The sequence below is a fragment of the Dreissena polymorpha genome, chromosome 1 (genome assembly GCF_020536995.1).
Source record: "Dreissena polymorpha isolate Duluth1 chromosome 1, UMN_Dpol_1.0, whole genome shotgun sequence".
In the NCBI taxonomy this organism is placed as follows: domain Eukaryota; kingdom Metazoa; phylum Mollusca; class Bivalvia; order Myida; family Dreissenidae; genus Dreissena; species Dreissena polymorpha.
Window position 1 is genome coordinate 5,741,522 of NC_068355.1, and position 14,105 is coordinate 5,755,626.

General features: G+C 36.1%; 1 protein-coding gene across 2 annotated transcripts in view; it reads right to left on the reverse strand.

Annotated features, from left to right (window-relative positions):
* Positions 1 to 14,105, reverse strand: part of LOC127869301 (GPI ethanolamine phosphate transferase 1-like) — a 55,383-nt gene that overhangs the window by 38,476 nt on the left and 2,802 nt on the right. Inside the window, exon 1 of one of the 2 annotated variants that reach the window (XM_052411763.1) lies at positions 13,891 to 14,037. The exons of the other annotated variant lie outside the window; for it this stretch is intronic. The gene's annotated coding sequence lies outside the window, so the exon portion shown is untranslated. Of the gene's footprint in view, positions 1 to 13,890; positions 14,038 to 14,105 lie in introns of those variants that run through there. 2 annotated transcript variants of the gene reach the window in all.

Here is a 14,105-nt window from a genome sequence, read left to right on the forward strand (position 1 = left end):
ACCAAACATAGTATGAGCACTGATGTGGCTCTGTAATTTCTGTTTGAAAAGTTTATTAAATATGCAAAATGAGAAAGCACGCATAAGTGCGAGTTTCACAGATGTGTTACTGCTATTATGTTGTTTATATACCATAGTCGCTACACGTTTACAAATGGCATGTTCGAAATAATTCGTTTTCTTTACACTCATGATCGCGTTGAAAGTTAATACTGTAAAACCATTAAATTTCGTGTGGTACGAATTTTCGTGGATTTCGTTGGTCCACTTGACCAAGAATTCAAGTACCAACGATTATTTATACATTCTTTTAGCCGAAATCGGTCATTTCCGAATGTCATTTCCGACATTTTCTTTTGTTTTCGGTTATCCGAGATATTTGTTTTTTGTAATAATTACTTCACTTCAGTAGGTCACATTACACAATTTCTTGATTAATTAAAATATTTCCGAATTGAAAATGTTTTCTTCCACTGAATCGTTAGCGACCTGTGTCAATAATGCTTCAGGCATAGACTGAGCCTTTGCAAGGTCGGGCAATCCTGCTATAGTAGGGGAACATGTCTGAACTGTTTCCGTTTCAACCATTTTGAAAGAGACATTGATTGATTTAGATATGCTAGTTAATACAATATGTTGTTTTCTTGATAAGTGTCTGGGTAATAATACTTTTTTACGTGACGTCGTCAAATTAACAGTTTGCAGATTTATCACATATGTTAATAAGTGCCTATTAAAGTTTAAAGAGATATAACGGTTTTCACACGTGTATTTTGGGGACCTTATTACTTAATTGTTACTACTTAGAGACCGATTGCGCTGAGAATTGCACATATTGTCAAAACAACATTGATGGCAATTAGCGAGCAGGGACCCACATGTGCGCCGTTTTATCGATCTTTTCGACAATTATTGGCATTCGGCAACACTTTCATGCTTCAGTGCACATTAACCCAAAGTCTTGCTGTCAACACAGATTAGCAGATTATGATTCGTTATTACTCTGTTTATTTTAATAAAAGTTTAATTATTATGACGGTCAGTATTCCCAAAAAATTTGAAATCCACGAAATTACGTGTCAACGAATTTATTGATATTAAACCACGAAATTTCATACCGACGAATTTCTATACGTTTACAGTAATACACGTTTTAATTCGCAATTTATTTGCTGAATTTCGACAAATGTCAAATACAATACAGAAATTGCATAGTTGTTTCATTGATCTATAAACATGTAATAGATTGAATATAGCTGATTTAAAATTAACGTTTTCAAACTATTATTACATCTTTTTCCCAGAATATGCTGTCCTATTTATAGCTGAGCTTCCTATACCTTTATGAATGATAATCAGCGAAGTATGCCGATTAGAACAAGAGGGCCATAATGGCCCTGTATCGCTCCACTGTTTTTTCTTTGCGAAAAAAACGTGCAATGCGCATGGGTTGAAATGTACTCAAGCATGTGACTTTTTCTTTCTTTCCCTCGTCCCACTGGTGGTTTAAAGTTGGAAGGGTGAGCATTTTTATACGTGGAAAAAGTTACTACCGTGTTAACTAAACAGACTTAAAAGCCCGGGAATTGTTGCACAGGTCCTTTGCTTATAACGTAGGTACATTTATCTCTCCAAAAGATATTGTCGATCTTTCTATGTCACATATTTTTAGATGCTGAAGATCAAATCTACGCATTTGATTTGAAACAGATTCACAAGACCCATAGGAATCAAAATGCCTTAACCCTTTACCAAACGACACATTTTGGACTTTCCCAATTTGAAAGAGGTTGCAGACGTCAATTAAATTAAAATGGAATATGAAGGAAATGATCAGGTAGGGTAGAAATCATTGTGACAAAAGGAGAAATTGCTCATCAACCCACACATCCCTAAGACCAACAGCCTGAGAATATTATGATAATCTAAAGATTATTTCTTTATATTTATAAATGTATTTAATTAGGTAATACATTTGACTTCTAAGATCAATTCATAACTTATATTAAGAAAAGTATAAAATGGTCAGAAATATATATGGATTGTTGAAAAATTGACAATCATATCCACAATACATGAGTCACGATTCACAAATGGAACAATGAATCATAAGTTATTAAAAAGCAGCATATACCATAGTTAAGAACATTGCACTTCATTAATTTCAACACTTTCTCTTGGATACAAAGTTTGAGTTTACCGTGCAGTATCATATATTGACTTTTCTTGAAATAATTATGTTCATGGAAGTTGTGTTTTTAAAATCAATAACATATTATTAAACTGGTTTAAACACTACAAAAAAGACATGAAATTAACATGTCATCCAAAATATTTTCATCCGAATATATATTCACTTTCGACATATTTAAATAAAACCCGACTTTTTTCAGTTTGTAAGAAAAACATTCATAACACATGTTCTTACTTCAATGCCTTTGTAAGCAGTCACCATCTGACCTAAAATGGCACTATATGACAGGGTTTTATCTCATGTTTTCAAGATGTTGATGTTGTTGTTGGTCACAGCCAAACGGCCGCAGTAATCTCCACTGGTAAACGTCATATGTTCAGTTTTGTGAGCCCCGGGGCCAGGTCAAATTTGAGCCAAGGGGAATAATTTGAACAAATTCGGTAGAGGACTATTAGATATCACTACATACCAAATTTAGTAGCCCTAGGCTCTATAATTAAGAACAAGAAGATTTTTAAAGTTTGCACACAATAGGCCTTATTTAAGCATATGTTCATTTTTGTGACCCATGGGGCAAGGTCAAATTTGTTCCCAGGGGCATAATTTGAACAAACATGGTAGAGGACTATAAGATGTCATTAAGTAGAGAACTATTATATGTCACTACCTACCGAATTTGGTAGAAATAGGCCCAATGGTTATGGACAGTAGAATTTTTTTAGTTTGCACAAAATGGGCCTTATATAAGCATATGTTCAATTTTGTGACCCCTGGGGAACGGTCAAATTTGATCCCAGGGGCATAATTTGAACAAACTTGGTAGAGGACTATAAGATGTCATTACATACCAAATTTGGTAGCCCTATGCCATACGGTTATGGACAAGAAGATTTTTTAAAGTTTGCACAAAATAGGCCTTTTATAAGCAAATTTTCAATTTTTTGACCCCCCAGGGCAGGGTCAAATTTGACCCCAGGGGCATAATTTGAACAAACTTGGTAGAGGACTATTAGATGTCACTACATACCAAATTTGGAAGCCCTAGGCCCAATGGTTATGGAAGTAAAGATTTTTAAAGTTTTCACAAAATAGGCCTTATATAAGCAAATTTTCTATTGTTTGACCCCCCGAGGCAGGGTCAAATTTGACCCCAGCTCGGCATAATTTGAACAAACTTGATAGAGAACTATAAGATGTCACTGCATACCAAATTTTGTAGCCCTTGGCCAAATGGTTATGGACAGTTAGATTTTTAAAGTTTTCACAAAATAGGCCTTATATAAGCAAATGTTCAATTTTTTGACCCCCCGGGGCAGGGTCAAATTTGACTCCGGGATCATAATTTGAACAAACTTGATAGAGGACTATAAGAAGTCACTACATAGCAAATTTGGTAGCCCTAGACCCAATGGTTATGGACAACAAAATTTTTAAAGTTTGCACAAAATAGGCCTTATATAAGCAAATTTTCAATTTTTTAACCCCCCCGGGGCAGGGTCAAATTTGACCCCAGGGGAATAATTTGAACAAACTTGGTAGAGGACTATAAGATGTCACTACATAGCAAATTGGGTAGCCCTAGGCCCAATGGTTATGGACAAGAAGATTTTTTAATGTTTGCACAAAATAGGCCTTATATAAGCAAATTTTCAATTTTTAAACCCCCGGGGCAGGGTCAAATTTGACCCCAGGGGCATAATTTGAACAAACTTTGTAGAGGACTATAAGATGTCACTACATAGCAAATTTGGTAGCCCTAGGCCCAATGGTTATGGACAAGAAGATTTTTAAAGTTTGCACAACATAAGCCTCATATAAGCAAATTTTCAATTTTTTAACCCCCGGGGCAGGGTCAAATTTGACCCCAGGGGCATAATTTGAACAAAACTTGGTAGAGGACTATAAAATGTCACTACATACTAAATTTGGTAGCCCTACGCCCAATGGTTATGGACAAGAAGATTTTTAAAGTTTGCACAAAATAGGCCTTATATAAGCAAATTTTCAATTTTTTGACCCCCGGGGCAGGTTAAATTTAACCCCAGGGGCATAATTTGAACAAACTTGGTAGAGGACTATAAGCTGTCACTACATAGCAAATTTGGTAGCCCTAGGCCAAATGGTTATGGACAAGAAGATTTTTAAAGTTTGCACAAAATAGGCCTTATATAATCAAATTTTCAATTTTTTGACCCCCCCCCCCGGGGCAGGGTCAATTTTGACCCCAGGGGCATAATTTGAACAAACTTGGTAGAGGACTATAAGATGTCACTACATACTTAATTTGGAAGCCCTAGGCCCAATGGTTATGGACAAGAAGATTTTTAAAGTTTGCACAAAATAGGCCTTATATAAGCAAATTTTCAATTTTTGACCCCCCGGGGCAGGGTCAAATTTGACCCCAGGGGTATAATTTGAACAAATTTGAAAGAGGTTCACCACATGAACATTCATGACAAATTTAATCAGAAATGGACCAGTAGTTTAGGAGAAGAAGATGTTTAAAGAAAAAGTTAACGAACGGACGCACGCACGCACGTACGCACACACGACGGACACAGGACCATGACATAAGCCCCGCTTATCTTTCTAAAATATTTTTGTGTATTTTTTTCAATCTTATAACATCATTGTGAATATACAACAAAACACACAAGTCCAATATGTTTTCTTCCCACTTTATACAACTCGTAATTTTTCAAAACTATTCTTCTGTTGTTCTTTTCTTTTCTCTTTAAAAAAACACTTATCACAAACAACCAAAGAAAAAACATATTAACCCATTTTTTATTTTTTTTAATCTTAAGGAAACTAAGAAAAGTATATATATAAGCATATCTTGTATAAGATGTCTGAACTTTATTGCTTTGTACAATCACTTTGTTGTATGATCGTATACATGTATACATTGTATGTATTATATTGAATAAAAAAAAGAAAAAAAAGAAAATACTTCCTTTTAACTACAAATACAGAAAATGGGGAAAGAGTCGTACCTGATTAGAATGTGCAGGATTCACAGGATATTCTGGGACGACACATTTCGCACATGCATTACGCTCCGTTTTCTCAGAGCGAGTCTAATATGTTTTTCGAGTTTTATGTATTTAGAATACAGCACGCCTTAAAAAGTTGACTTACATAACCGTCATGGGCGTGTTATTTTACATAGTTACAACTGTTTATTTGTAGCTGTTTTATCTACTTTATTAACAGGCGCAAAAATCGGAATGGTTAACGACAAGATATAAAACTAATGATACTTTCAGGACGGTTTAAACAAGCTGACAAACCGGTCATATATCACATTGTTTTTGCCTTATTATTTACAACGATATTATGGGATATTCCGAAATTCGTCACGTAACTACTGCTGTTTTAAATTTTGATCCTAAGCTAAAATGTAGAACGCCTATTATAAAACCAGCACGCGGTCCAGTATAGATTTTCGATCTACACAGCGGTTAATCACTGGCGTCGCCTTTTTGACGATGCTGGAACAGCAGCGTCCAAGGTTTGATAACCAGTAAAAAAAATCTTCACAATGGCAACCTATGTAAAAGACCGAGATTGAGATAACTCGATTTTTCAGTTACTTCCCTTGGCATTCGCCACTGCGTAGGAGATTGCTCGTTGATTTTCATTGATAACATTTTCCTAGCAGAGTTGTCGTTCGTGTTGATAAAGGTAAATATTAATAGAACAGCATATCGTGGGGAAACAGATTCAATAAGTGTATCAGAACGTTAATTTCAAATTAGTAATTTTACATCCATTTTATTTTTATGGACCAATGAAACAACTATATATTTTCTCTATTTTGTTTGATATTTGTTCTCGATTTAGTTAATAAATTGCGAATAAAAACATGTAAAATTAACTTTTTACGTGATCACAAAACTAAAGAATGCGAACGATTTCGAACCTGCAAATTGTAAACGCTGCACTGCTATGATATATATAGATAAAACAACATTTGTATGCGGCCTTGTCCGTCCCGCTAGCGCAGTGGTAAGGACGTTCGCTTTTTCACCTTTACGACACCGGTTCGATTCCCGCTCCCGGCGCAATGTTATATTTTGTATGTTTTGTGGTCACCATTCCTGACAGTTGTTTTTTTCGGAAAATCTCACCCCCCCCCCCCCCGCAGCATTTGATCATATAAAAAATTAAAAAGTATTTCAGTACAAAACAAATAGCTGGAAATTGCAATATTTGTTCTCGATTTAGTAAATAAATTGCGAATAAAAACATGTAAAATTAACTTTTTACGTGATCACAAAACTAAAGAATGCGAACGAATTCGAACCTGCAAATTGTAAACGCTGCACTGCTATGATATATCTAGATAAAACAACATTTCTTTGCATAATTGTCCGTCCCGCTAGCGCAGTGGTAACGATGTTCGCTTTTTCACCTTTACGACACCGGTTCGATTCCCGCTCCCGGCGCAATGTTAAATTTTGTATCTTTTGTGGTCACCATTCCTGACAGTTGTTTTTTTCCGGAAAATCTCATCCCCCCAGCAGCATTTGACCATATAAAAAATAAAAAGTATTTCAGTACAAACAAATAGCTGGAAATTGCAGCTATCATTCAAAATTCGCCCCAACTGTCGTCAATATAATCTTATTAGGTAGGAGTGCTGGACACACTCCGGGTCCCAACATTATGCAGCCTCAGCGCGGACGTAACTCATTACCTTGGAAAAACACAAATACACACACTGGGTGCAGCCTAGGCGGGTATAGACTCAAACAAGGCAACAAACTCAAAACTTTTTTTCGTACCAAAAATGTTTCGTACGCAATTTTTTTTCGTACCAAATTTTTTTTCGTACCCAAAATTTTCTTACCCAAATTTTTTATCGTACCCAAATGTTCGTATCAACATACACAATTGTGGTGATATAGATAAACTTAAATTGATGTTTTATATCCATCCTCTTCAAAAGCATCGTCACACCAGTACTGCCAGTACTTTGATTTATGTCCCCACTATAGTAGTGGGGGACATATTGTTTTTGCCCTGTCTGTTGGTCTGTTGGTTGGTTGGTTGGTTTGCGCCAACTTAAACATTTGAAATAACTTTTGCAATATTGAAGATAGCAACTTGATATTTGGCATGCATATATATCTCATGGAGCTACACCCTTTTGAGTGGTGTAAGGTAAAGGTCATCCTTCAAGGTCAACGGTCAAATATATGGGTCAAAATTGCTCATTTAATGTACACTTTTGCAATATTTCAATATTCAAGATAGCAACGTGATATTTGGCATGCATGTGTATCTCATGGAGCTGCACATTTTGAGTGGTGAAAGGTCAAGGTCAAGGTCATCCTTCAAGGTCAGAGGTCAAATATATGTGGCCAAAATCGCTCATTTTATGAGTTCTTTTGCAATATTGAAGATAGCTACTTGATATTTGGCATGCATGTGTATCTCATGGAGCTGCACATTTTGAGTGGTGAAAGGTCAAGGTCATCCTTCAAGGTAAACAAGAGCACCGCCTTGCGGGTGCAGACCGCTCATCTATTTTCTTTTTAAAGGTGAAGGGACTCTCATTTTCAATCACAAAGGAGGGAGGGGTGATTTGTAGAGGGGTGTATAGTGTGGGTGTGTGGACATTTATTACATTATCTTCCAAAAATGCGAAAAAAATGCAAAAAAAACGGGGGGAGGGATACTTGGGTGCGATGGTGGTTGGTGGTTGGACGGTATTTCAAACATAAAATAATAGTGTGAGGGTGTGGTGGTAATTTGTAAGATAATCTTAAAAAAAAAATAGGGGGGGGATTCCGGGGGGGGGGGCACGGGGGATGGTTTGGGTGGAGTCTATTGTGGTATTTTGTCAAAGTATCAATCAAATCTAATCATAAATAAAGAAGTAATGGCAATTTTAGCAAAATTTAATAATTTGACCTTGAGAGTCAATGTCATTCAAAGGTCAAGGTAAAATTCAACTTACCAGGTACAGTAACCTCATGATAGCATGAAAGTATTTGAAGTTTGAAAGCAATAGCCTTGATACTTAAGAAGTAAAGTGGATCGAAACACAAAATTTAGCCATATATTCAAAGTAGCTATGTCAAAAAAGGGCCATAATTCCGTAAAAATGACAACCAGAGTTATGCAACTTGTCCTTTTACTGTACCCTTATGATAGTTTGCGAGTGTATGAAACCAATATCTATGATACTTTAGGGGTAAAGTGGACCAAAACACAAAACTTAACCAAATTTTCAATTTTCTAAGTATAAAGGGCCCACAATTCCATCCAAATGCCAGTCAGAGTTACATAACTTTGCCTGCACAGTCCCCTTATGATAGTTAATAAGTGTTGCAAGTATGAAAGCAATAGCTTTGATACTGTAGGAATAAAGTGGACCTAAACACAAAACTTAACCAAATTCAATTTTCTATGTATAAAAAGGGCACATAATTCTGTCAAAATGCCAGTCAGAGTTACAGTACTTTGCCTGCACAGTCCCCTTATGATAGTTAGTAAGTGTTGCAAGTATGAAAGCAATAGCTTCGATACTTCAGGAATAAAATGGACCTAAACACAAAACTTAACCAAAATTTTAAATTTTTTAAGTATAAAAAGGGCACATAATTCTGTCAAAATGCACGCCAGAGTTATCTAACTTTGCCTGCCCAGTCCCCTCATGATAGTAAGTAAGTGTACCAAGTTTGAATGCAATAGCATTGATACTTTCTGAGAAAAGTGGACCTAAACGCAAAACTTAACCAAAATTTTCAATTTTCTAAGTATAAAAAGGGCACATAATTCTGTCAAAATGCACGCCAGAGTTATCTAACTTTGCCTGCCCAGTCCCCTCATGATTGTAAGTAAGTGTACCAAGTTTGAATGCAATAGCATTGATACTTTCTGAGAAAAGTGAACCTAAACGCAAAACTTAACCGGACGCCGACTCCGACGCAAACGCCGACGCCAAGGTGATGACAATAGCTCATTTTTTTTTCAGAAAATAGATGAGCTATAAAATGGGTCAAAATTGCTCATGTAATGTCACTTCTGCAATATTGAAGCTAGCAATTTTATATTTGACATGCATGAGTATCTCATGGAGCTGCACATTTTGAGTGGTGAAGGGTCAAGGTCATCCTTCAAAGTCAAATGTCATATACGGGGACATAGTGTTTCACAAACACATCTTGTTTGGAAATGAATTTATACACGGTCGACTTATATTTCTAATGCTTCTATGTAGCCCCGAGGAACGTACTTCAACACCATTCCACGAAATTATTTTAATTTTATTTATAATGTTGTAATGACGTTGATTTAGAATTCGAATACAATTTTATTTGTATGCCGCTGTTAAAGGGGCCGTCAAACGATATTTTGGGTAACTACGAGGATTGCTTATACAGCTATCCGCTCAAGACATGAGCGTGGATGGTTGAGTGGTCTAGGCGGGAGCCATTTTACTCCAGGACTCCAGGGGTCAGTGGTTCGAGCCCTGTTGTGGTTTACTTTTTTTCCTTTTTTAAAATTTTTATTCTTGTTTTTTTTGTACATGAGATTTTTAGCTCAAATGTTTAAATTTATCAATATAAAGCATTTAAAGCATTTAATGACAAGCTTCAATACATGCCAAACTCTGTTGGACGGCCCCTACTGATCTAAGAAAAATATGTAAGCCGTAAATATTCTATTAAACCATCTGTATATAAATTTCATAAGTTACTAGTATAAGATTCATGTGATATATTAATAACTTATTATGAATGCAGATACATCAATGACGCTTTAGTTAAAAGAAATACGATCCCAAATAATGCTGTTTAAACGAGTTCATCACCCCTTGATAGCAATTACGTGTTATTGTCATATACTAGTATTGTGTTTATTTAAGTTTATATTTTCAATTGACTGTTTATGTTATATAATATTTTGTTGTTTTTCGTATTTTTTGAAAGAAAATAACGTATACATTTGTTGTACAATTCTGAATAAACTGTCTGTTGTCTGTGAAAAAAATAAAATAATAATTACTTAACTTTGCAGTGGCATAAATAAGTTGTATAAAGTTAAACAAGTAGCAAAAATATCACAAATACATTGAAAAATTAGTCCTATACAATTGGAATTCCCGTTTTAAAGTACCATTGCCAGAGATGGTTAACACCGATAGCCATGTAAAACAGTCCACTAGTTAGCTATTGACTAAATGTTATACATGCAAACCATCCAAGACCTGTAATATTTTACATAATATAAACAAGAGGGCCTGAAAGGCCCAAAGTCGCTCACCTGAGATAACATAATATTATTGGGACAAATCTTCTGACCAAGTTTCATGAAAATCAGAAAATAAATGTGGCCCCTAGAGTGTAAACAAGGTTTGACTATAGCCACATATGGAAAAATGCCCCGCCCCCTAGCAGCCATGTTTTTCAACCAACCGGCATTTTTTAAAATTCTTCCAAGATATGATCGGCATGAATCTTCCGACCAAGTTTCATGAAGATCGGACAGATAATGTGGCCTCTAGAGTGTTAACAAGATTTTACTATAGCCATCCATATAAGGAAAAATGCCCCGCCCCTTGGAAGCCATTTATTTTCAAGCAAACATAATTATTTTCGAACTCATCCAAGATATCATTGAGACTAATCTTCTGACCAAATTTCATGATGATCGGAAAATAAATGTGGCCCCTAGAGTGTAAACAAGGTTTGACTATAGCCACATATGGAAAAATGCCCCGCCCCCTAGCAGCCATGTTTTTCAACCAACCGGCATTTTTTTAAATTCTTCCAAGATATGATCGGCATGAATCTTCCGACCAAGTTTCATGAAGATCTGACAGATAATGTGGCCTCTAGAGTGTTAACAAGATTTTACTAAAGCCATATAAGGAAAAATGCCCCGCCCCTTGGAAGCCATTTTTTTTCAAGCAAACATAATTATTTTCGAACTCATCCAAGATATCATTGAGACTAATCTTCTGACCAAATTTCATGATGATCGGAAAATAAATGTGACCCCTAGAGTGTTAACAAAGTTTTAATATAGCCATATAAGGAAAAATGCCCCGCCCCCCAAGGTGGCCATGTTTTTCAACCAACCGGCATCATTTTTGACCTCGTCCAAGATATTATTGGGATGATTCTTCTGACCGAGTTTCATGAAGATCGGACTATAAATGTGGCCTCTAGACTCTAGAGTGTTAACAAGATTTTACTATAGCCATATATAGCAATATAAAGAAAATGCCCCGCCCCTTGGCAGCCATGTTTTTGAAGCAAACGTAACCATTTTCGAACTCATCCATGATATCAATAAGACAAATCTTCTCACCATATTTCATGAAGATTGGACAAAAAAATGTGGCATCTAGAGTGTAAACAAGGTTTTACTTAAGCCATATAAGGAAAAATGCCCCGCCCTCTGGCGGCCATGTTTTTTTTCAACCAAAGGGCATCATTCTGAACACGTCCAAGATATTATTGGGATGAATCTTTTGACCAAGTTTCATGAAGATTGGACAATAAATGTGGCATCTAGAGTGTTAACAAGATTGTATTATAGCCATATATAGCCATGTAAGTAAAAATGCCCGCCCTTTGGCAGCCATGTTTTCCAAGCAAAGTTTACCATTTTCAAACTCATCCAAGATAGCATTGGGACAAATCTTCTGACCAAGTTTTATAAAGATCGGAAAATAAATGTGGCCTCTAGAGTGTTAACAAGGCTTTACCATAGCAATATAAGGAAAAATGCCCCGCCCCCTGGCGGCCATGTTTTTCAACCAACCGGCATCATTTTCTAACTCGTCCAAGATATTATTGGGATGAATCTTCTGACCAAGTTTCATGAAGACTGAACGATAAATGTGGCCTCTAGAGTGTAAACAAGATTTTACTATAGCTATATATAGCCATATAAGGAAAAGGCCCCGCCCCTTGCAAGCCATGTTTTTCAAGCAAAGGTTACCATTTCTGAACTCATCCAAGATATCATTGGGACAAATCTTCTGAGCAAGTTTCATGAAGATCGGAAAATAAATGTGGCCTCTAGAGTGTCAACAAGGTTTTCTGTAGCCATATTAGGAAAAATGCCCCGCCTCCTGGCGACCATGTTTTTCAACCAACCGGCATCATTTTCGACCTCGTCCAAGATATTATTGGGATAAATCTTCTGACCAAGTTTCATGAAGATAAGACAATAAATGTGGCCTCTAGAGTGTTAACAAGATTTTACTATAGCCATATACAGCCAGATAAGGAAAAATGCCCCGCCCCTTGGCAGTAATGTTTTTCAAGAGAACGTAACCATTTTCTAAATCATCCAAGATATCATTGAGACCAATCTTCTGACCAAATTTCATGAAGATTGGACAATAAATGAGGCCTCTGGAGAGTTAACAAGGCAAATGTTGACGCCGCACGACGGACAACGAACAAAAAGCGATCACAAAAGCTCACATGAGCACGTTGTGCTCAGTTGAGCTAAAAAGAATGTTATTATATAATTTAGTCTTATTTGGATTCGCCCCGTCCTAGGTAACCCAGTGTAAATTAAATTCGTGAGCTACATTAAATTCATATAAAATATATATGTATTGTGTTAAAGAACAGCAGGTATGGACCACATGTCTGCTGTCTGCCCTTGCGCTTAAAAACTCGTACATCGAAGTCGACACCAACAACTGTTACTAATGTATATATAAAGACGGGGATTGACAAAGCGAAAAGATATTGCAAATTGTCGGGAGGTTATTGCAAAATCGCCATAATGCTTTTAGAAAACGAAAAAAACGGACATGTTGACAGTTACCATGAACTGATAACCATCGGCAAATAGATATGTTAATAAGGTGTTCATCTACTTACGTACATATTTGGTTTCAATGTTCAATTCCAAAACAATTAAACCGACTAGAAGTCGCATAGCTTGCAATCATCTTTTTTGTAATAAATCAGACAGCATAGATTGGAATATAATTGACAAATATAATACATCCATAAAATCGATCGCGAAAATTCAATACCCGTGTCAGAGACGGTTAACTCCGACAGCCATGTATAAACAATCACTTAGTTAACCCTTTCAGTGCGGGAACCGAATTTTAAAGGCCTTTGCAAACAGTTTGGATCCAGATGAGACGCCACAGAACGTGGCGTCTCATCAGGATCCAAACTGTTTGCTGTTCTGATAGTATTCTTTGGAAAAAAATCGAAGAAAATACTAATTTTAGAAATTCTGCAGACGACATTTTAGCAGACGACAAATTTCCCAGCATGCAAAGGGTTAAATGCATCAGCTATTGATTGATGTAAATAAACCGTCCAAAACCTGCAATATTGACTGTTTTGAACACCACTATTTTGTGGACGTGTCGTGGATTTAGTTTCTGTCGTACTATTTTTCACCCGAATATTCGTTAAAAAAGATACTTGAATAGCAAAAGAAACATTGTTGAACATGATTATGTGCCAAATAATAAATCGTCATGACGACACTAAGGGGTTTCCTACAAATAGCCCAAACAGGAATTTGTGCTCATGAGAGCTGCTCAACTTTAAGAGCGGAAATTCAGTTAACATTACATAAACCGACAACAATTTATTACATTTGTATTTATAAATCGTTCGACAGATATTTCAAAGATTGCTTAACTTCGAAGCTTATATAAGAGAAATTAATTGAATAAGCTCACTAACCTTTTACGAATTTCAAATTAAAATGCTAACTTCAACTCCTTAAATGTTTTTAGTATTCCAGGTATCTCCTTTCAAATTCTTATTTTGTGATTACATGACGTTTCGAGTCAACTCCCACACAATAGAATTCAACAAGTTTATATCAACATTTACCAAAGCGATAGAAAGCTTGACAACTACATGTGTCTTAAACTAACAAATCGTTTGCTTGATCA